The 23,619-nt window shown below is 46.7% G+C and overlaps 1 protein-coding gene across 1 annotated transcript in view; it reads right to left on the bottom strand.

Moving 5' to 3' along the window:
* The window catches only part of LOC143746846 (uncharacterized), a 120,780-nt gene that overhangs the window by 56,195 nt on the left and 40,966 nt on the right, over nucleotides 1–23,619 (bottom strand). Inside the window, exons 3-4 of the mRNA XM_077239022.1 lie at nucleotides 19,013–19,146; nucleotides 4,747–4,880 (exon numbers count right to left, since the gene is read on the bottom strand). The gene's annotated coding sequence lies outside the window, so the exon portion shown is untranslated. The remainder of the gene's footprint in view (nucleotides 1–4,746; nucleotides 4,881–19,012; nucleotides 19,147–23,619) is intronic.

The following is a 23,619-nucleotide window of genomic DNA, read 5'->3' on the forward strand; positions in this document are numbered from 1 at the left end:
TCGCACGGTCTCCTCCCCGCTTCAGGGGAGTCCGCTCCACTTTGGTCGGTGGCAATGCCCCTATCATGAGAGCAGAGATTGCCACCCTGCTGGCGAAGAGTGCAATCGAGACTGTCCCTCCAGCCGAGATGAGGTCCGGCTTCTACAGCCCCTACTTCATTGTCCCCAAGAAAACCGGTGGGTTACGGCCAATCCTGGACTTGCGCGTGCTGAACCGCTCCCTTCACCGGATGCCGTTCAAGATGCTCACCGCCAAACGCGTTTTCGAATGCATACGGCCCCAGGATTGGTTTGCAGCGATCGACCTGAAGGACGCCTACTTTCATGTCTCCATTCTTCCTCGACACAGACCGTTCCTCCGGTTTGCTTTCGAGGGGCAGGCATACCAGTACGCGGTTCTCCCTTTCGGGCTAGCCCTGTCTCCTCGCATCTTCACGAAGGTCGTCGAGGCGGCCCTTGTTCCCCTTCGAGAGCAAGGGGTTCGCATCCTGAGTTATATCGACGACTGGCTGATCCTAGCTCACTCTCGAGATCAGGTTTGCGAACACAGGGACCTAGTGCTTCGGCACCTAGCCCGTCTGGGCCTTCGGGTCAACTGGGAGAAGAGCAAACTTTGCCCCGTGCAGAGGATCTCTTTTCTCGGTATGGACATCGACTCGGTCGCCATGTCCGCGCAGCTTACGAGCGAGCGCGCGCAGTCACTGCTGACTTGCCTAAGACAATTCGAGGGCAAGAGTGCGGTTCCACTGAAACTTTTTCAGAGGCTCCTGGGGCATATGGCATCTGCAGCCGCGGTCACGCCGCTCGGATTGCTTCATATGAGACCGCTTCAGCTTTGGCTTCGCGACCGAGTCCCGAGGTGGGCATGGCAACACGGCATGTTCCGAGTACCAGTTACTCCGACCTGCCGTCAGTTCTTCACCCCGTGGACGAACCTCGATTTTCTCAGGGCCGGTGTCCCCCTGGCTCGAGCTTCCCGGCATGTTGTTGTCTCAACAGATGCCTCCACCACGGGCTGGGGCGCCATGTGCAATGGACATGCTGCTGCGGGCTCCTGGACAGGACCCCAGCGGCTATGGCATGTCAATTGCCTCGAGTTGTTGGCAGTACGCCTTGCCCTGCACCGCTTCCGAGCGTTGCTCAGGGGTCAACACGTACTAGTCCGCTCAGACAATACCGCCACTGTAGCGTACATCAACCATCAAGGTGGTCTACGCTCCCGCCGTATGTCACAACTCGCTCGCCACCTCCTCCTATGGAGTCAGAAGCATCTGAGGTCGCTTCGAGCCATCTTCATTCCCGGAGCGCTGAACTGTGCAGCCGACGAGCTCTCACGGCTTCAGCCCCTCCCTGGAGAATGGCGACTCCATCCCCAGTCGGTTCAGCTGATTTGGGACCAGTTCGGGGACGCGCAGATAGATCTGTTTGCCTCTCACGACTCGACCCATTGCGCCCAGTTCTATTCCCTGACCGAGGGCACGCTCGGCACGGATGCTCTGGCGCACAGCTGGCCGCAGGGCCGCAAGTATGCGTTTCCCCCAGTGAGCCTTCTTGCGCACACTTTGCGCAAGGTCAGGGAGGACGAGGAGCAGGTCATTCTGGTTGCCCCTTACTGGCCCAACCGGACCTGGTTCCCCGAACTAGTACTCCTCGCGACAGCACCTACCTGGCCGATCCCTCTGAGGAAGAACCTTCTTTCTCAGGGACGGGGCACCCTATGGCACCCTCGTCCCGATCTGTGGAACCTCCACGTGTGGCTCCTGGATGGGACGAGGCAGGTTTGAGTACCCTACCACCAGCGGTGGTGGCTACCATCACTTCCGCTAGAGCGTCGTCCACGAGACACGTCTATGTGTTGAAGTGGAACCTCTTCGTCAACTGGTGCTCTTCTCACCGAGAAGACCCCCGGAGATGCTCGATCAGTGTTTTGCTTTCCTTCCTTCAACAGGGGCTGGAGCGAAGGCTGTCTCCCTCCACCCTGAAGGTCTATGTTGCCGCCATTGCCGCACATCATGACCTCATCGAAGGTAAGTCGGTGGGGAAGCACGACCTGATCATCAGGTTCCTGAGAGGAGCGAGGAGACTGAATCCTCCTCGTCCTCCTCTCGTTCCCTCTTGGGACCTCTCAGTGGTTCTAACTGCCCTGAAGAGTGCTCCCTTTGAGCCCCTGCAATCAGTCGAGCTTAAGTTCCTGTCTATGAAGACAGCGCTCCTGGTTGCACTGGCCTCCATCAAGAGGGTTGGGGACCTGCACGCATTCTCCGTTGACGAAGCGTGCCTGGAATTTGGGCCGGCTTACTCTCACGTGATCCTGAGACCCCGGCCTGGATATGTGCCCAAGGTTCCTACCACTCCCTTTCGGGACCAGGTGGTGAACCTGCAAGCGCTGCCCTCGGAGGAGGCAGACCCAGCCTTGGCACTGCTCTGTCCAGTACGCGCTCTCCGCGCCTATGTAGACAGAACGCAGTGTTTCAGGACCTCAGACCAGCTCTTTGTCTGTTATGGTGGGAAGCTGAAGGGAAAGGCTCTCTCCAAGCAAAGGCTGTCTCACTGGATAGTGGACACCATTGCTTTGGCTTACCAGCAGCAAGGTCGACCGTGCCCCCTTGGCGTGACTGCCCACTCCACCCGGAGTGTGGCGTCCTCTTGGGCTCTAGCGCATGGCGCCTCGCTAACAGACATCTGCAGAGCTGCAGGCTGGGCGACACCTAACACATTCGCCAGATTCTATAATCTCCGAGTGGAGCCTGTGTCCTCTCGTGTACTCGCTTCAACCAGCTAGTACCGGACCCGCTCAGGTGTCTTCGCTTGCTCGCCATTCCACTCCACGGACTGGATACGTGCGATATTTTCCTCAGGTGAGCTTCTCCGAAAGCCCTGAGCTCCTCCAGCACTCCTGACGTCGGCGCCAGTGTCTATTGCCTGTGCGTCGGCTAGGTGCCTCCCGTGTGCATGGTCCCTCCTCTGAGCGACCCCCACATGTGTATTTCCACTGTAAGCCTCTCTGAGCGTGTGTCTTCCCTTGGCAAGCCACCTTGCCACCCCTGGGGTTGAAATATTCCACCTGCGGCTGGACACCCCAGTGTTTTCCATATGCTTCCTTCGGGTCATATGTGTATTCTCTAAGTCCCCCCCCTCCGGGCTGGCATTAATTGCATACTTCCCCTAAGCTTGGGATATGCTTCCCAGTGTACCTTGTATTCCTGTGTTATATGGAGTCCTTTGTCCAGGCTGACAGGGATCTCGATTTACGCAGGGCACTGGAAGACAGCTGAGAAGGTGGCGTGATTAGACTGGTAACCCCATTCGTCGTCATCCGACGTAACTCGGAGTGACAACGAAAGGGAACGTCTACGGTTACGTATGTAACCCTCGTTCCCTGAGTAGGGAACGGAGACGTTACGTCTGCCTGCCACTTTCCGCTGTACCGCGGGGATCGCCTGAGCTCAGTCTTGGCTCCTCAGCGAAGAAACATATCTGCTTGCTGCCGGCTTCCTCCTTTTATACCCACGAGGTGGGGCGGAGTTACGCCATGCAAATTCCGCAGACCCATGGCATTTCTTTGCCATTGGCTCGTTTTGTAATACTCGAAGTTGATAGGCTTTCTAAGCGAAACCCCATTCGTCGTCATCCGACGTAACGTCTCCGTTCCCTACTCAGTGAACGATGGTTACATACGTAACCGTAGACGTTTTCTCCAAAGATGAGATCTTCGAGCAGCTGCCCGTCTCATTTGCAGACATTACAAACACTGTGGAAAATCATTCTAGGTAGGGCTGTCGAGTTCCTGATGTTATGAGGTGTTAGTGCACCTGTCACTCATATAATATTTTTATTGCAGAGCTTATAGTTACATACAAGATCAGGGAAAGATACCAGTTGTATCTTTATCCATGAACAATCATAATGACAAACATAAAGATCATGGGTTTGTGTACATCATAATATAATTCATACACAGGAAAAAAAGAATAATGACAAGACTAAATATCTTTAGATAGTTCTTCATAATACATTAATATATATATATATATATATATATATATATATATATATATATATATATATATATATATATATATGTGTGTGTGTTATTTATAAGCCTGAGGGATGAAACGTGAGGTAAATTCAACAAGAAAAAGGAAAACTTAAAGGAGAATTTTTGTTGGATATAAAATAAAGATTATTTTAATAACATATTAAAGAGATGATTTTAGGACTTCTTAATAAAAAAATATATTGTTATAAGGATAAAACTGTGTGTCACATTAGTAGAGTTTAAAATATAACAACTTAAATCCACCCTAAATATATTCACAAAATAAATGGGCAGCTGTTTCTTCAACCATACCACAAAATGAGCAAGTTTCATCAATATCAAGATATTTACAGATAGATTAATTAAACTTGTCGTTCGTATCTTTTAAGTTGTTGCGCTTGTGATACGATTCGTAGTAGGTCACATGATAACGTCAACATGGCAGATGTCAGATCGAATTCATACTTAACGAGATCTGGCAATATAGTACCTACTCTTTTAGCGCTCGTTAAGTAAGTACTTAATGAAATTAAGTACCTACTCATTGAGTATGCGGTTTCGGACGCACCGGGCGGGTTTCTTTGACGAATCAATGCTGATCAAAACTTGATGACGCAATCACATTCACTACAGAACCTCTGAATGTCCAAACGCGAAAAACTAGATACAGAAAAGCCGTTAATCTCCTCTTCACGAGACTAGCATACCTGCACGTTCCCTGCACGATCCCTACATCTGCTTCCTTCATCCATCTTCCATCATCTGCTTCCTTCATCCATCTTCAGTCATCCGCTTCCTTCATCCATCTTCTGTCATCTGCCTCGATCTTCAGTTTCAGAACCTGCAACAGATAAAACCATTATTCATCCAGATATCTATCCAGAACATTATATTCTTCAGTTACTCACCTGCTTCCATTGTTGCAATCACATACTTCTGCAAATAAACCTGTTGATCACTTTACCTGTATGAATCCTTCATGACACACTGTTTGTATTTTTGTTGCACAAGACAATATTCACAATTGTTTACACTACTTGCTGGACTATTTGTGTGTTCATGATCATATTGTGTATATATGTATATGTGTCACTTTTGCTTCAGTGTTCTATAAATAATAATAGAACACTGAAGCAAAAGTGACACATATACTTATTATATAACAATGTTTCTACTCACTGTACTTTAACTTTTTCAAAAAACACCAGCTTTTCACTGAAAATCGCCTATAATGTAATAAATTGCTATAACTTGCTTGGTGATTGTTACATGTAGAGAAAATTTAATCTGAAAATCTAGAATATCCAAGTATAACTTTCTAAAGGAAAAAATCCAAACTTCAGGAGGTTTTTTGTTTGTTTTATTTGCTGCTGTTTTTCTTAAATCTGGTAAATTAATCCATTCTAAGACAAAATAAATGTAAAACTGAGAATTTAAATGAGCTAGATTGAAACTTCACGTTCTCCTGTTTAAAATGATATATAGCACTTGATGCTGACTGCTATAATGGGTTAGAAAAACAAAGAAAAATATAGCTGCGAGCAGCGATTACGGGCCCAAGCTGGTGGCACCGCAACCCCGGTGCCTTTAGTTACCTAAAGGTACCGGGGTGGCGGTGCCGCCAGCTTTGGCCCTTCATCGCTGCTCGCAGCTATATTTATATATATATATATATGTATATATAAAAAGAAGCCGGTGGCACCGCCACCCTGGTGCCTTTATGGTTACTGTGCACGACGTGCAAAAACGTAACCCTGCTTTGACTGTTGAAAAGAAGTGTGCTGTAGAGCTTGCATCAGTGTGGGCTCTGCAAAAGTGCGCATAGAGGGCACATATCAACCACAAAGTATGCGTGAGCAACCTTCTGAACCCTAAAATGACAAATGAGACACCCTACCATCTCATGGATTTAACGGACACATGAAATAAGAACACAAGACTGAAAATTCAAATGAAGTGTGCCATTTGGGACAGGGCCTATGATCGTGAACCACAAAAGCCACTTATATGGATTTTGCCCAGCCATCATTTCCCATGTTTGATTTCTGTAATTGACCGATTGTTTACCGTTGCGGACTACTTTCTGCCTGCCCCGATCTAGATTGTTTATTGGACTCTGATTCTTGCTGCCTGCCTCTGCCCTTTGCCTGTCAACCTGGTTTGTCTCTGCCTTTTCTGTTCTGCCCTGTTTGCCATTGCTCACCCTTTGTGTCTTGACCATTCTTAATAAAAATCTGCAAATGGATCCCCCTGGCCTGACCCTGCCTCGTTACAACACATATGCTGCATCTGCTCGCTATCTGCCGAAGGCTCTGGTAGTTCCGCTTCAGCACTGATGATGTTGTAGGAATAGTGCGCTCTGGTTGGTCTGGATTATTCAGGATTTTTATTTTATACAGAAATAAGTTACTTTTAATTCAGATGAGAATAAAGTTAGTGTTGTTTAAATTAAGGAAAACAAATATATTGATCTGAAATATAGCACATTAATTTTAAATAATAATAATAATATATATATATATATTAAAAATAATAATTATATATATATATATATTAAAAATAATAATTATATATATATACAAAAAGACAAGGCCATAAACTTGAACAAGGGTTAAACTCTTGTCACTGTAACAGACACCCAGGCACAATCACACACACACACACACACACACACACACACACACACACACACACACACACACACACACACACACACACACACACACACACACACACACACACACACACAGTTTAAAAGCAAAAAAATCAACCCCATTTAAAAACAGTCTGTGAGTGCCATCTTTTGGACATTCATCCTATTGCATAGGTTTTCATTTCTTGTCCTCAAACAGAGCAATAAGTTACACATTCTACATTGATTAAAATAGAAAATCAAATGTGTTTTTTTAATACTAGTATTATTTTATACAAAAAATTATAATTCTGATGTGAATAAAGTTAGTGTTGATTAAAATTTTAAGGAAAACACATATATTGATCTAATATATATAACATATATAAGGCTATAATGAACAGGCTTGCGATGTCAAGATTGCAATGCTGGAATGTGTGTGGGTGTGTGTGACGCGGGCGCGATTGAACAGTGTTACACATAAAAACATACTCTTTTTCATTTTCTTCATGCAGGACATAATTCAAACTGCAAAGTGTTTACTTATATTTGTGTACACTCGCAATAAAACACAACATTGTGTTTTTGTAAAGTAAATTCATCTATACATGAGGGGTGGTGATGGCGTAGTGGATAAGACCCATGCCTTTGGTGTGAGAGACCCGGGTTCGAATCCACTGTGAGACACCAATGTGTTCCTGAGCAAGACACTTAACCCCTAGTTGCTCCAGAGGCGTGCGACCTCTGAAATATAGCAATTGTAAGTCGCTTTGGATAAAAGCGTCAGCTAAATGAATAAATGTAAATGTAAATGCGTCCCCAGAAATGGCGCTAATTTTAAAATTAAACTAAAGTGCTCACGGCTGCACGGGCATTCATAACTGTGTGCGCTCGCGGTGAGGGACGAGCAGAACAGAGTGAACGTTGTTTACTTCATTCCTACTTCCATAGGAATTAATTGAAAAAGCTTGCTCTACTCCGCACCATTATTAATGTCTTGTGCGGACATCTGGCTGTTTTTAAACTTAAACATAATTCTTAAATTGAAAAAAAGCAATAAAATGGGTTTAATTCTAATATTTGTATAATTTTATATAAAAATAAATGGTGTATAATTACATTTTAGAAAGATATGAGACATTTCCTGATTCTTTTTTTGACATTATTTTAATCCCTCACCATAGCAAAACTGTTTCAGATATTCAATATCCGTTCAAAATTTAGCATCTTTAATGTATTTTCATCATGTTGAAAAGTTTGGCGTGAATAAAATAAAGTACTTAGGAGGAAAAACTCAGAATCTGAAATCCACATTCAAACCAAAATATCTGACTTCCTGTTGGTCGTAGCTAATGACTGTAAATTAGAAAGTTGTCCGGCTCGAAGAGTACAATATACATACCGAGTTTTGTTACTGTTGGTAAAACTAACCCCCCTATTTTTGTCAAAAGAATTTGTAAAGTGACACACTTCCTGCTGCCAGTTGGTGGCGCTATAACTTTGACTCACAATAGTCGCATCCATCTAATCGGCCTCTTACCACGAACACACTGCTGAAGTTTCATCAAGATCAGTTAATGTATGCAGAAGTTATAAGACTTTGTGTTTCTCTTTTCTCGCCATAAATTCGTTTCCTTGCCACGGCCAAACCGTTCGAGATATCAAAAATCCGTCCGAAATTTAGCATCCTCAAAGTCTGGACTTCATGCACACCGAGTTTTATGACGATCGGGTGAATTCCCTAGGAGAAGTGTTTCAAATTCCTGAGCGTGCGTTTCCAAACAACCCTAAATAGCCGACTTAATGTTGGGCTGGCGTAAAACTTAGAGCACGAAAGTTGTTCAACCCGATGAGATCTATATGTTTACTGAGTTTCATATTATCACATGCATGTGTGTTTGATTTATGGACAAGTGTTCAATTCCCATTCCAGGGGGCGCTGGCGAGCCCCTCTGCCACGCCCGGGTACCAGCTTCAGCCCGGCCCTAATGGCTGCGGGTTCTGACCCGTGTAAAAGTGTAGACCTAACTCCCCCTCTTTTGTCAAAAGGTGGCGCTACTGAGCCCCTGCACCACACCCGTTTCTGAAATTTTGCACATGTCTACTGGCTAATAAATGTGATCTGTCTGTCGAGTTTCATGCAATTTCAAGCATGTTAAGAGCCTCAAAAGCATCCAAAAAGAATATTAAAGTTTAATGCGTTGCCATGGCAACTGTATTTAAGATATCAATAATCCTTTCACAGGTCTACACAGGTCCTGTGTGTGTGTGCGTGTGTGAGAGAGAGAGGCGCGGGCGCGATCGAACTGTGTGTGTGTGTGCGTGTGTGAGAGAGAGAGGCGCGGGCGCGATCGAACTGTGTGTGTGTGTGTGTATGTGTGTGTATGTGTGTGTGTGTGTGTGTGTGTGTGTGTGTGTGTGTGTGTGTGTGTGTGTGTGTGTGTGTGTGTGTGTGTGTGTGTGTGTGTGTGTGAACAGTGGAAACATACTCCGTCATTTTTTTTCATACAGGACATCATTCAGACCGCAAACTGTTTACTTATATATGTGTACACTCCCAATAAAACACAACATCCTCAGTCACATATGCAATATATTTATATATAAATATAATTTTGGACACAAGAGGGCAGTATAGCTCTATTTATGATTTTGTGTTATCACCTGAAGAGACACCCCCTCCCCCTCCCCACACAGACACACACACACACACACACAGATTGGCAGGGGACACTCTCTCTGTCAGAGAGAGGGAGAGAAAATGCTCAGAATCCACATTCAAACCAAAATATCTGACTTCATGTTGGTGGGAGCTAATAACTGTAAATTAGAAAGTTGTTCGGCTTGACGAGAACAATATTCACGCCAAGTTTTGTAACTGTAGGTAAAACTAACTAAGTTATAACACACTTTATGTGTCCTTTTTTAGTCATAAATTCATTTCCTTGCCACGGCCAAACCGTTCGAGATATTAAAAATCCGTCAGCAATTTAGCATCCTCAATGTCTTGACTTCACGCTGACCGAGTTTGGTGACAATTGAATGAATTGCCTTGGAGGAGAAGTTAAAATTCCAGAACAAGCGTTCTCCAAACAACCCATAATAGCCGACTTCCTGTTGGGCTGGCGTAAAACTTGACCGAAAGAAAGTTGGTCGGCCCGATGAGAACTATATGTGTACCGAGTTTCATATTATTACATGCAAGTGTGTTTGATTTATGGACAAGTGTTCAAATCCCATTCCAGGGGGCGCTGTCGAGCCCCTCTGCCACGCCCGGGTACCAGCTTCAGCCCGGCCCTAATGCCTGTGGGTTCTGACCCGTGTGCAAAGTTTCAAGAGTTTTCGAGCATGTTAAGGGCCCCAAAAGCCCCTGAAACCTTGAAAAACAAGAGTTAAAAGTATTCTCACTCAGCAGACAAATCCCCCCCCTTTCCCTCTCCCTCTCACAGAGAGAGAGAAAATTCTTCAAAACATCCACATTCAAACCAAAATATCTGACTTCCTGTTGGTCGGAGCTAATGACTTTAAATTAGAAAGTTGTCCGGCTTGAAGAGTACAGTATACATACTGAGTTTTGTTACTTTAGATAAAAGTAACCCCCCCACTTTTGTCAAAAGGGGCGCTACTGAGCCCCTGTACCACGCCCGTTTCTGAAACTTTGCACATGTCTACTAGGTAATAAATGAGATGTGTCTGTCGAGTTTCATGCAATTTCAAGCATGTTAAGAGCCTCATATAAAGGGCCTCATATAAATTCATATAAAGTGTGCCATTTGGGACAGGGCCTATGATTGTGAACCACAATAGCCACATATATGAGATAATTTAAATATAGAATAATTTTTAATGTCGTAGGATGTCATAGCTCAATATGTTTTGCAGCACTTAAATGTGTAAATATAGAAGCCCAGTATTTATCTGGAGGTCTCTGTACAGGTTTATTAATGTAATAATATTTTACACTTATGTGTTCTATGATATGCAATGGAAGTAAATTTTAATGTTTAACATGGGTGTATTCACAACACATAGCATACGATATAATATCTTAAGATTATTGATCATTATGTTGTCTCTGCCTTTTCTGTTTTAATGATATTCAGAACAGAAAAACTAAATGTTCCTCAATTTTAATTAACATTAACTTTATTCTCATCTGAATTATAAATAATTGATTTCCGTATAAAATGTTTCAGCGCCTCTCTCTCTCTCTCTCCCTCTCTCTCTCCTCTCTCACACACACACACACACACACACACACAGTTCGATCACGCCCGCACCTCTCTCTCTCTCTCACACACAGACACACAGTTCGATCACGCCAGCGCGCCTCTCTCGCACGTACACACACACTCCAGCTTAAGAGAGAGGCGCGCGCCATCAAACTGTGTGTGTGTGTGTGAGAGAGAGGCGCGGGCGCGATCAAACTGTGTGTGTGAGTGTGTGTGTGTGTGTGTGTGTGTGTGCGCGCGCGTGTGTGTGAGAGAGAGAGGCGCGGGCGCGATCGAACTGTGTGTGTGTGTGTGTGTGTGTTAACAGTGGAAACTTACTCCGTCATTTTTTTCATACAGGACATCATTCAGACTGCAAACTGTTTACTTATATTTGTGTACACTCGCAATAAAACACAACATCCTCAGTCACATACGTAATATATTTATATATAAATATAATTTTGGACACAAGAGGGCAGTATAGCCCTATTTATAACTGTAGGTAAAACTAACTAAGTTATAACACACTTTATGTGTCCTTTTTTAGTCATAAATTCATTTCCTTGCCACGGCCAAACCGTTCGAGATATCAAAAATCCGCTGGCAATTTAGCATCCTCAATATCTTGACTTCATGCTGACCGAGTTTATTGGCAATCCGATCAATTCCCAAGGAGAAGTATATCGAATTCCAGGGGCATGCGTTTCCAAACAAACCATAATAGCCGACTTAATGTTGGGCTGGCGTAAAACTTAGAGCACGAAAGTTGTTCAACCCGATGAGATCTATATGTGTACCGAGTTTCATATTATTACATGCAAGTGTGTTTGATTTATGGACCAGTGTTCAAATCCCATTCCAGGGGGCGCTGTCGAGCCCCTCTGCCACGCCCGGGTACCAGCTTCAGCCCGGCCCTAATGGCTGCGGGTTCTGAACCGTGTGCAAAGTTTCAAGAGTTCCCTTTCGTTGTCATTCCGAGTTACGTCGGATGACGACGAATGGGGTTTCGCTTAGAAAGCCTATCAACTTCGAGTATTACAAAACGAGCCAATGGCAAAGAAATGCCATGGGTCTGCGGAATTTGCATGGCGTAACTCCGCCCCACCTCGTGGGTATAAAAGGAGGAAGCCGGCAGCAAGCAGATATGTTTTCGCTTCGGAGCCAAGTGTATTCTTCTCTCCACAAGCCATCTCTGAATTGTCAGCTTTACAAACGAGTACCTCGAGTGTTGGTGTGACGGTGATCTACGGCGAGAGCGTGCTTCCTGCTGATCTGTTGCAGTGGTCTGCCAGTCGGTGCGTTTCTCCCCGGGTGCTTCAACACTTGAGTTTTCTCTCACTAAAAGAGCTTACACGTGGCACGTCTTTTTAAAGATGTCTCGCCCGTGTACTTCTGGTTGCGGCAGATTGGTATCGGACTCTGATGGGCACGAGCGTTGCATAGTATGTTTGGGCATTGATCATGCTAGAGCAGCGCTCGTGGATGACTCATGTTCTCTCTGTGGGAACATGACCATCGCGTCATTACGGTCGAGACTCCGTGAACTCGCAAGAGTGAGAGTCCCCTCATCCACCCCCCGTCCTGCGGCTGGTGGCCAGGGTGATCTGAGGGTTACGGTCTGGAACAAGGCGCCGACTATGTGTCCGCGACCCCAGCCCCCCTCTTCAATGACGGTGCCCGCTAGTGAACTGCTGATTCCCGCGGGTCTACCCTCTGGTGGCCCGCGTGCTTCAGTTGAAGCTACAGAGGAAGATGCCATGTCTGTTGCAGCATCACTAGGCGGGTTTGACTCTTCTGGAAGTGAGGGCTCGTCACAGCTGCCACCTTCCGGTGTGCATACGGCTGTGCTCGAGTCTGATCCGGAGATGACGGCCATGCTTTCCCGGGCAGCCGCGAGCATCGGACTTGAGTGGAGGCCTCCACCCTGTCCTGAGCGCTCGCGGCTGGACGATTGGTTTTTGGGTAAGGCCGCCGACCCTCGTCCTCGGCAAACCCCAATACCTTTCTTCCCGGATGTGCATGATGAGATCTCGAAGTCCTGGAAGACCCCCCTGTCTTCTCGGGACCGCTCGCTGGTCTCATCCGCCTTTCCTCCCCTCGATGAGGCAGCTGCCCGTGGGTACACTGGGCTTCCCCCGGTTGAACGCTCGGTTGCCATGCAACTATGTCCTCAGAGTGCTTCTTCTCGGGGCGAGCCTAAGCACCCATCCAAAGCCTGTAGATTTTCGTCGACCCTGGTGGCGAAGTCTTACAGAGCGGCGGGACAGGCGGCTGCTTCACTGCATGCTGTGGCCACTCTGCAGGTCTACCAGGCCCAGATGCTCAGAGACATGCACGAGGGTAGGACAAACCCAGGGCTCTTTGATGAGCTGCGCGCCGCGACCGACCTTGCTCTCCGGGCGACGAAGGTTACCGCGCGCTCCCTGGGTTTGGTGATGTCCACAGCTGTGGTCCAGGAGCGACATCTGTGGCTGAACCTGGCTGACATGCGGGACGCTGAGCGGACCCGTCTGCTTAACGCCCCCTTGTCCCAGGCCGGCCTCTTCGGCGGTGCAGTTGAAGACTTTGCCCAACAGTTTTCAACTGCCCAGAAACAGACCGAGGCCATCAGACACATTCTGCCCCGCCGGCCCGCTGCTGCCTCCACCTTGCCGGCCGGGCAGACGCCTCGACCTGTTTCCCACCGAGGGCGCCCTCCTGCGGCTCCCGCCCCTCCCGCCCGGACCACGCAGCAGCCTCCACCCAGGGCCGGTCGCGGAGGAAGCCGTAAGAAGGCGCCACAGCCCTCTCCTGCCCCGCCCCCCGCTAAACGCCGGGCCAAGCGGCGCTCCTGAGACGGGCTGCTCAGGGATGATGATTGTTTCGCAGGAGGTGGTAGCAGGACCACTCCTTCCCCCGGTGGAGGGCCGGGGGAGAATCTTTTGTTCTCCACTCCCCGCTGCTCACCCACGGGTGGGCAGCACCCTAATGTGGTTAGAGTCAGAAACAATCCCCTCTTCCCTGAGCTCACAGAGTTCTCGGGCGACACAGAGCGCCGCCCACAAGCCGTGCTCTCCTCGCCCCCCTCTGTCCCAGAGGCGGTTGACACGGCGTGCCGTCCACGGACCGCTTCGCCCCTGTCCCCCTCTGTCGCCAGACCCCTGGCAGAGCAGGCCCCCGCGGGACGACCAGCCTGGTCCTCCCCTGGCCCCCTCTGCCAGGGCGCGGTTGCTAACTGTGCCCCCTCTCCGGGCCGCTATGCCGTCCACATCTGGGCCAGTTACTCCGCTTCGCTGCCCCTCCGGGGGGACGCCTGTGGCTCGCATGATCCCGTTGGTTCAGTTCCTGGGAGCCTGGCTAGAGCTTCCCTGTCTGTCCCACTGGATCGCGCGTACCGTCAGGCTCGGCTATGCGATTCAGTTCGCACGGTCTCCTCCCCGCTTCAGGGGAGTCCGCTCCACTTTGGTCGGTGGCAATGCCCCTATCATGAGAGCAGAGATTGCCACCCTGCTGGCGAAGAGTGCAATCGAGACTGTCCCTCCAGCCGAGATGAGGTCCGGCTTCTACAGCCCCTACTTCATTGTCCCCAAGAAAACCGGTGGGTTACGGCCAATCCTGGACTTGCGCTGCTGAACCGCTCCCTTCACCGGATGCCGTTCAAGATGCTCACCGCCAAACGCGTTTTCGAATGCATACGGCCCCAGGATTGGTTTGCAGCGATCGACCTGAAGGACGCCTACTTTCATGTCTCCATTCTTCCTCGACACAGACCGTTCCTCCGGTTTGCTTTCGAGGGGCAGGCATACCAGTACGCGGTTCTCCCTTTCGGGCTAGCCGTGTCTCCTCGCATCTTCACGAAGGTCGTCGAGGCGGCCCTTGTTCCCCTTCGAGAGCAAGGGGTTCGCATCCTGAGTTATATCGACAACTGGCTGATCCTAGCTCACTCTCGAGATCAGGTTTGCGAACACAGGGACCTAGTGCTTCGGCACCTAGCCCGTCTGGGCCTTCGGGTCAACTGGGAGAAGAGCAAACTTTGCCCCGTGCAGAGGATCTCTTTTCTCGGTATGGACATCGACTCGGTCGCCATGTCCGCGCAGCTTACGAGCGAGCGCGCGCAGTCACTGCTGACTTGCCTAAGACAATTCGAGGGCAAGAGTGCGGTTCCACTGAAACTTTTTCAGAGGCTCCTGGGGCATATGGCATCTGCAGCCGCGGTCACGCCGCTCGGATTGCTTCATATGAGACCGCTTCAGCTTTGGCTTCGCGACCGAGTCCCGAGGTGGGCATGGCAACACGGCATGTTCCGAGTACCAGTTACTCCGACCTGCCGTCAGTTCTTCACCCCGTGGACGAACCTCGATTTTCTCAGGGCCGGTGTCCCCCTGGCTCGAGCTTCCCGGCATGTTGTTGTCTCAACAGATGCCTCCACCACGGGCTGGGGCGCCATGTGCAATGGACATGCTGCTGCGGGCTCCTGGACAGGACCCCAGCGGCTATGGCATGTCAATTGCCTCGAGTTGTTGGCAGTACGCCTTGCCCTGCACCGCTTCCGAGCGTTGCTCAGGGGTCAACACGTACTAGTCCGCTCAGACAATACCGCCACTGTAGCGTACATCAACCATCAAGGTGGTCTACGCTCCCGCCGTATGTCACAACTCGCTCGCCACCTCCTCCTATGGAGTCAGAAGCATCTGAGGTCGCTTCGAGCCATCTTCATTCCCGGAGCGCTGAACTGTGCAGCCGACGAGCTCTCACGGCTTCAGCCCCTCCCTGGAGAATGGCGACTCCATCCCCAGTCGGTTCAGCTGATTTGGGACCAGTTCGGGGACGCGCAGATAGATCTGTTTGCCTCTCACGACTCGACCCATTGCGCCCAGTTCTATTCCCTGACCGAGGGCACGCTCGGCACGGATGCTCTGGCGCACAGCTGGCCGCAGGGCCGCAAGTATGCGTTTCCCCCAGTGAGCCTTCTTGCGCACACTTTGCGCAAGGTCAGGGAGGACGAGGAGCAGGTCATTCTGGTTGCCCCTTACTGGCCCAACCGGACCTGGTTCCCCGAACTAGTACTCCTCGCGACAGCACCTACCTGGCCGATCCCTCTGAGGAAGAACCTTCTTTCTCAGGGACGGGGCACCCTATGGCACCCTCGTCCCGATCTGTGGAACCTCCACGTGTGGCTCCTGGATGGGACGAGGCAGGTTTGAGTACCCTACCACCAGCGGTGGTGGCTACCATCACTTCCGCTAGAGCGTCGTCCACGAGACACGTCTATGTGTTGAAGTGGAACCTCTTCGTCAACTGGTGCTCTTCTCACCGAGAAGACCCCCGGAGATGCTCGATCAGTGTTTTGCTTTCCTTCCTTCAACAGGGGCTGGAGCGAAGGCTGTCTCCCTCCACCCTGAAGGTCTATGTTGCCGCCATTGCCGCACATCATGACCTCATCGAAGGTAAGTCGGTGGGGAAGCACGACCTGATCATCAGGTTCCTGAGAGGAGCGAGGAGACTGAATCCTCCTCGTCCTCCTCTCGTTCCCTCTTGGGACCTCTCAGTGGTTCTAACTGCCCTGAAGAGTGCTCCCTTTGAGCCCCTGCAATCAGTCGAGCTTAAGTTCCTGTCTATGAAGACAGCGCTCCTGGTTGCACTGGCCTCCATCAAGAGGGTTGGGGACCTGCACGCATTCTCCGTTGACGAAGCGTGCCTGGAATTTGGGCCGGCTTACTCTCACGTGATCCTGAGACCCCGGCCTGGATATGTGCCCAAGGTTCCTACCACTCCCTTTCGGGACCAGGTGGTGAACCTGCAAGCGCTGCCCTCGGAGGAGGCAGACCCAGCCTTGGCACTGCTCTGTCCAGTACGCGCTCTCCGCGCCTATGTAGACAGAACGCAGTGTTTCAGGACCTCAGACCAGCTCTTTGTCTGTTATGGTGGGAAGCTGAAGGGAAAGGCTCTCTCCAAGCAAAGGCTGTCTCACTGGATAGTGGACACCATTGCTTTGGCTTACCAGCAGCAAGGTCGACCGTGCCCCCTTGGCGTGACTGCCCACTCCACCCGGAGTGTGGCGTCCTCTTGGGCTCTAGCGCATGGCGCCTCGCTAACAGACATCTGCAGAGCTGCAGGCTGGGCGACACCTAACACATTCGCCAGATTCTATAATCTCCGAGTGGAGCCTGTGTCCTCTCGTGTACTCGCTTCAACCAGCTAGTACCGGACCCGCTCAGGTGTCTTCGCTTGCTCGCCATTCCACTCCACGGACTGGATACGTGCGATATTTTCCTCAGGTGAGCTTCTCCGAAAGCCCTGAGCTCCTCCAGCACTCCTGACGTCGGCGCCAGTGTCTATTGCCTGTGCGTCGGCTAGGTGCCTCCCGTGTGCATGGTCCCTCCTCTGAGCGACCCCCACATGTGTATTTCCACTGTAAGCCTCTCTGAGCGTGTGTCTTCCCTTGGCAAGCCACCTTGCCACCCCTGGGGTTGAAATATTCCACCTGCGGCTGGACACCCCAGTGTTTTCCATATGCTTCCTTCGGGTCATATGTGTATTCTCTAAGTCCCCCCCCTCCGGGCTGGCATTAATTGCATACTTCCCCTAAGCTTGGGATATGCTTCCCAGTGTACCTTGTATTCCTGTGTTATATGGAGTCCTTTGTCCAGGCTGACAGGGATCTCGATTTACGCAGGGCACTGGAAGACAGCTGAGAAGGTGGCGTGATTAGACTGGTAACCCCATTCGTCGTCATCCGACGTAACTCGGAGTGACAACGAAAGGGAACGTCTACGGTTACGTATGTAACCCTCGTTCCCTGAGTAGGGAACGGAGACGTTACGTCTGCCTGCCACTTTCCGCTGTACCGCGGGGATCGCCTGAGCTCAGTCTTGGCTCCTCAGCGAAGAAACATATCTGCTTGCTGCCGGCTTCCTCCTTTTATACCCACGAGGTGGGGCGGAGTTACGCCATGCAAATTCCGCAGACCCATGGCATTTCTTTGCCATTGGCTCGTTTTGTAATACTCGAAGTTGATAGGCTTTCTAAGCGAAACCCCATTCGTCGTCATCCGACGTAACGTCTCCGTTCCCTACTCAGTGAACGAGGGTTACATACGTAACCGTAGACGTTTTCTCCAAAGATGAGATCTTCGAGCAGCTGCCCGTCTCATTTGCAGACATTACAAACACTGTGGAAAATCATTCTAGGTAGGGCTGTCGAGTTCCTGATGTTATGAGGTGTTAGTGCACCTGTCACTCATATAATATTTTTATTGCAGAGCTTATAGTTACATACAAGATCAGGGAAAGATACCAGTTGTATCTTTATCCATGAACAATCATAATGACAAACATAAAGATCATGGGTTTGTGTACATCATAATATAATTCATACACAGGAAAAAAAGAATAATGACAAGACTAAATATCTTTAGATAGTTCTTCATAATACATTAATATATATATATATATATATATATATATATATATATATATATGTGTGTGTGTGTGTTATTTATAAGCCTGAGGGATGAAACGTGAGGTAAATTCAACAAGAAAAAGGAAAACTTAAAGGAGAATTTTTGTTGGATATAAAATAAAGATTATTTTAATAACATATTAAAGAGATGATTTTAGGACTTCTTAATAAAAAAATATATTGTTATAAGGATAAAACTGTGTGTCACATTAGTAGAGTTTAAAATATAACAACTTAAATCCACCCTAAATATATTCACAAAATAAATGGGCAGCTGTTTCTTCAACCATACCACAAAATGAGCAAGTTTCATCAATATCAAGATATTTACAGATAGATTAATTAAACTTGTCGTTCGTATCTTTTAAGTTGTTGCGCTTGTGATACGATTCGTAGTAGGTCACATGATAACGTCAACATGGCAGATGTCAGATCGAATTCATACTTAACGAGATCTGGCAATATAGTACCTACTCTTTTAGCGCTCGTTAAGTAAGTACTTAATGAAATTAAGTACCTACTCATTGAGTATGCGGTTTCGGACGCACCGGGCGGGTTTCTTTGACGAATCAATGCTGATCAAAACTTGATGACGCAATCACATTCACTACAGAACCTCTGAATGTCCAAACGCGAAAAACTAGATACAGAAAAGCCGTTAATCTCCTCTTCACGAGACTAGCATACCTGCACGTTCCCTGCACGATCCCTACATCTGCTTCCTTCATCCATCTTCCATCATCTGCTTCCTTCATCCATCTTCAGTCATCCGCTTCCTTCATCCATCTTCTGTCATCTGCCTCGATCTTCAGTTTCAGAACCTGCAACAGATAAAACCATTATTCATCCAGATATCTATCCAGAACATTATATTCTTCAGTTACTCACCTGCTTCCATTGTTGCAATCACATACTTCTGCAAATAAACCTGTTGATCACTTTACCTGTATGAATCCTTCATGACACACTGTTTGTATTTTTGTTGCACAAGACAATATTCACAATTGTTTACACTACTTGCTGGACTATTTGTGTGTTCATGATCATATTGTGTATATATGTATATGTGTCACTTTTGCTTCAGTGTTCTATAAATAATAATAGAACACTGAAGCAAAAGTGACACATATACTTATTATATAACAATGTTTCTACTCACTGTACTTTAACTTTTTCAAAAAACACCAGCTTTTCACTGAAAATCGCCTATAATGTAATAAATTGCTATAACTTGCTTGGTGATTGTTACATGTAGAGAAAATTTAATCTGAAAATCTAGAATATCCAAGTATAACTTTCTAAAGGAAAAAATCCAAACTTCAGGAGGTTTTTTGTTTGTTTTATTTGCTGCTGTTTTTCTTAAATCTGGTAAATTAATCCATTCTAAGACAAAATAAATGTAAAACTGAGAATTTAAATGAGCTAGATTGAAACTTCACGTTCTCCTGTTTAAAATGATATATAGCACTTGATGCTGACTGCTATAATGGGTTAGAAAAACAAAGAAAAATATAGCTGCGAGCAGCGATTACGGGCCCAAGCTGGTGGCACCGCAACCCCGGTGCCTTTAGTTACCTAAAGGTACCGGGGTGGCGGTGCCGCCAGCTTTGGCCCTTCATCGCTGCTCGCAGCTATATTTATATATATATATATGTATATATAAAAAGAAGCCGGTGGCACCGCCACCCTGGTGCCTTTATGGTTACTGTGCACGACGTGCAAAAACGTAACCCTGCTTTGACTGTTGAAAAGAAGTGTGCTGTAGAGCTTGCATCAGTGTGGGCTCTGCAAAAGTGCGCATAGAGGGCACATATCAACCACAAAGTATGCGTGAGCAACCTTCTGAACCCTAAAATGACAAATGAGACACCCTACCATCTCATGGATTTAACGGACACATGAAATAAGAACACAAGACTGAAAATTCAAATGAAGTGTGCCATTTGGGACAGGGCCTATGATCGTGAACCACAAAAGCCACTTATATGGATTTTGCCCAGCCATCATTTCCCATGTTTGATTTCTGTAATTGACCGATTGTTTACCGTTGCGGACTACTTTCTGCCTGCCCCGATCTAGATTGTTTATTGGACTCTGATTCTTGCTGCCTGCCTCTGCCCTTTGCCTGTCAACCTGGTTTGTCTCTGCCTTTTCTGTTCTGCCCTGTTTGCCATTGCTCACCCTTTGTGTCTTGACCATTCTTAATAAAAATCTGCAAATGGATCCCCCTGGCCTGACCCTGCCTCGTTACAACACATATGCTGCATCTGCTCGCTATCTGCCGAAGGCTCTGGTAGTTCCGCTTCAGCACTGATGATGTTGTAGGAATAGTGCGCTCTGGTTGGTCTGGATTATTCAGGATTTTTATTTTATACAGAAATAAGTTACTTTTAATTCAGATGAGAATAAAGTTAGTGTTGTTTAAATTAAGGAAAACAAATATATTGATCTGAAATATAGCACATTAATTTTAAATAATAATAATAATATATATATATATAAAAAATAATAATTATATATATATATATATATTAAAAATAATAATTATATATATATACAAAAAGACAAGGCCATAAACTTGAACAAGGGTTAAACTCTTGTCACTGTAACAGACACCCAGGCACAATCACACACACACACACACACACACACACACACACACACACACACACACACACACACACACACACACACACACACACACACACACACACACACACACACACACACACACACACACACACACACACACACACAGTTTAAAAGCAAAAAAATCAACCCCATTTAAAAACAGTCTGTGAGTGCCATCTTTTGGACATTCATCCTATTGCATAGGTTTTCATTTCTTGTCCTCAAACAGAGCAATAAGTTACACATTCTACATTGATTAAAATAGAAAATCAAATGTGTTTTTTTAATACTAGTATTATTTTATACAAAAAATTATAATTCTGATGTGAATAAAGTTAGTGTTGATTAAAATTTTAAGGAAAACACATATATTGATCTAATATATATAACATATATAAGGCTATAATGAACAGGCTTGCGATGTCAAGATTGCAATGCTGGAATGTGTGTGGGTGTGTGTGACGCGGGCGCGATTGAACAGTGTTACACATAAAAACATACTCTTTTTCATTTTCTTCATGCAGGACATAATTCAAACTGCAAAGTGTTTACTTATATTTGTGTACACTCGCAATAAAACACAACATTGTGTTTTTGTAAAGTAAATTCATCTATACATGAGGGGTGGTGATGGCGTAGTGGATAAGACCCATGCCTTTGGTGTGAGAGACCCGGGTTCGAATCCACTGTGAGACACCAATGTGTTCCTGAGCAAGACACTTAACCCCTAGTTGCTCCAGAGGCGTGCGACCTCTGAAATATAGCAATTGTAAGTCGCTTTGGATAAAAGCGTCAGCTAAATGAATAAATGTAAATGCGTCCCCAGAAATGGCGCTAATTTTAAAATTAAACTAAAGTGCTCACGGCTGCACGGGCATTCATAACTGTGTGCGCTCACGGTGAGGGACGAGCAGAACAGAGTGAACGTTGTTTACTTCATTCCTACTTCCATAGGAATTAATTGAAAAAGCTTGCTCTACTCCGCACCATTATTAATGTCTTGTGCGGACATCTGGCTGTTTTTAAACTTAAACATAATTCTTAAATTGAAAAAAAGCAATAAAATGGGTTTAATTCTAATATTTGTATAATTTTATATAAAAATAAATGGTGTATAATTACATTTTAGAAAGATATGAGACATTTCCTGATTCTTTTTTTGACATTATTTTAATCCCTCACCATAGCAAAACTGTTTAAGATATTCAATATCCGTTCAAAATTTAGCATCTTTAATGTATTTTCATCATGTTGAAAAGTTTGGCGTGAATAAAATAAAGTACTTAGGAGGAAAAACTCAGAATCTGAAATCCACATTCAAACCAAAATATCTGACTTCCTGTTGGTCGTAGCTAATGACTGTAAATTAGAAAGTTGTCCGGCTCGAAGAGTACAATATACATACCGAGTTTTGTTACTGTTGGTAAAACTAACCCCCCTATTTTTGTCAAAAGAATTTGTAAAGTGACACACTTCCTGCTGCCAGTTGGTGGCGCTATAACTTTGACTCACAATAGTCGCATCCATCTAATCGGCCTCTTACCACGAACACACTGCTGAAGTTTCATCAAGATCAGTTAATGTATGCAGAAGTTATAAGACTTTGTGTTTCTCTTTTCTCGCCATAAATTCGTTTCCTTGCCACGGCCAAACCGTTCGAGATATCAAAAATCCGTCCGAAATTTAGCATCCTCAAAGTCTGGACTTCATGCACACCGAGTTTTATGACGATCGGGTGAATTCCCTAGGAGAAGTGTTTCAAATTCCTGAGCGTGCGTTTCCAAACAACCCTAAATAGCCGACTGCCTGTTGGGCTGGCGTAAAACTTAGAGCACGAAAGTTGTTCAACCCGATGAGATCTATATGTTTACTGAGTTTCATATTATCACATGCATGTGTGTTTGATTTATGGACAAGTGTTCAATTCCCATTCCAGGGGGCGCTGGCGAGCCCCTCTGCCACGCCCGGGTACCAGCTTCAGCCCGGCCCTAATGGCTGCGGGTTCTGACCCGTGTAAAAGTGTAGACCTAACTCCCCCTCTTTTGTCAAAAGGTGGCGCTACTGAGCCCCTGCACCACACCCGTTTCTGAAATTTTGCACATGTCTACTGGCTAATAAATGTGATCTGTCTGTCGAGTTTCATGCAATTTCAAGCATGTTAAGAGCCTCAAAAGCATCCAAAAAGAATATTAAAGTTTAATGCGTTGCCATGGCAACTGTATTTAAGATATCAATAATCCTTTCACAGGTCTACACAGGTCCTGTGTGTGTGTGCGTGTGTGAGAGAGAGAGGCGCGGGCGCGATCGAACTGTGTGTGTGTGTGCGTGTGTGAGAGAGAGAGGCGCGGGCGCGATCGAACTGTGTGTGTGTGTGTGTATGTGTGTGTATGTGTGTGTGTGTGTGTGTGTGTGTGTGTGTGTGTGTGTGTGTGTGTGTGTTTGTGTGTGTGTGTGTGTGTGTGTGTGTGTGTGAACAGTGGAAACATACTCCGTCATTTTTTTTCATACAGGACATCATTCAGACCGCAAACTGTTTACTTATATATGTGTACACTCCCAATAAAACACAACATCCTCAGTCACATATGCAATATATTTATATATAAATATAATTTTGGACACAAGAGGGCAGTATAGCTCTATTTATGATTTTGTGTTATCAC

This window comes from Siphateles boraxobius, unplaced genomic scaffold, assembly GCF_051911475.1.
Source record: "Siphateles boraxobius isolate OS27281-9 unplaced genomic scaffold, OSU_SipBor_1 100, whole genome shotgun sequence".
NCBI classification, from domain to species: domain Eukaryota; kingdom Metazoa; phylum Chordata; class Actinopteri; order Cypriniformes; family Leuciscidae; genus Siphateles; species Siphateles boraxobius.